Here is a 1,326-nt window from a genome sequence, read left to right on the forward strand (position 1 = left end):
GTTTCTGGTGGTGCAGCTCTGTGCTGCCTTCAGGAGAATGGGACATCAGAGTACCATCCATAACATTTCACCCACATGGCATTTATTGTGCAAACCAGAGCATTCAGTGGAAAAACTAAAGTTCCAAATCCTTTTGCCATACAAATATGAGACAGAAACATGGATTATATCTTTGTATAGACCTGTCTATTGATTTATAGATTAATGGTTTTACTGGACAGAAATTACAAAGAACAAATCTGGTTCTTAATCAAATCCTAATGAGTCAAATTGAAAGTGTCATGGAGTCACCAGCCTCATGACATTAACACTGACATGAAAAATAATACTGAAGAAATAAATATCCATCCATCCATCCATTTTCTTGCACCCTTTTTCCCTCAGTGGGGTCGGGAGGGGTGCTGGTGCCCATCTCCAGCCAACGTTTCGGGCGAGAAGAAATAAATATATCAAATCTAATTAAAAACATAAATAAGTGATCAGTTCTTTACTGTTATGGTCTGTAAGATATATTTATTCTCAGTACTAGATGTGGTCTCAACAAACCCATGGCACTTCAACAATATTATTTTACCTTTTATCTGGAAATAGTGTGTTTATTCTTGCCATATAGTCATCTGTATTAATTATTACTCGAAAGGTCTTGCCATATCAGTTTATTCCTCTGTATTTACTTTAGTTTCTTAGTTTATTCTTGCATTTTTGTATTCCTTTGATTAGTTTTATCCTCTCGGTTTATTGCTATGTCAACTTTAGGTTCTTTCCTGTTGCTACATTTATTTGATCGACAAATCAGTAATATTCACTCATCACCTGCTGCGCCGCCTAATCGTAATGTGTTTCACATCATGTGTTGATTTTTCACTGTTCAGCGTCGGATTCTCTGATTTTATGCAATAATTCACATCTAGTTCGTCGCTCCGTTTTATGTCCCGCTTCTCCTGTTTCAGAAATTTGCGCAATGTGCGCGTCATTTTTTTAATATATTATTATATTTATTTTTTATTTTTTACCCCCTGTGGTGCGAAGCGGTCGGGAAGCATATCGATGGGGAAAAGGCAGACTGACATAAACCTTTTAAAACAACGGAAACAATTTCTGTATTCTGATTATTGAAATTTAAAACTGCTGTGTTGTTCTATCACACCGTTTCATACCGGACCACTTACAGCACCATGTTAACGCTATAAAATGAACGCTCTCTATCGAGGTATCACCCATCGAGGGATTTGTTTATTTAAATGGGTTCATTTTTCAGAGGGATACACAGTGAAGGTATCGTGATTTATAAGTGCGATTTTCTGTTGTCCTTCCATCGAAGCGGGC

Source organism: Poecilia reticulata, linkage group LG23, assembly GCF_000633615.1.
Source record: "Poecilia reticulata strain Guanapo linkage group LG23, Guppy_female_1.0+MT, whole genome shotgun sequence".
Classification (NCBI taxonomy): Eukaryota; Metazoa; Chordata; class Actinopteri; order Cyprinodontiformes; family Poeciliidae; genus Poecilia; species Poecilia reticulata.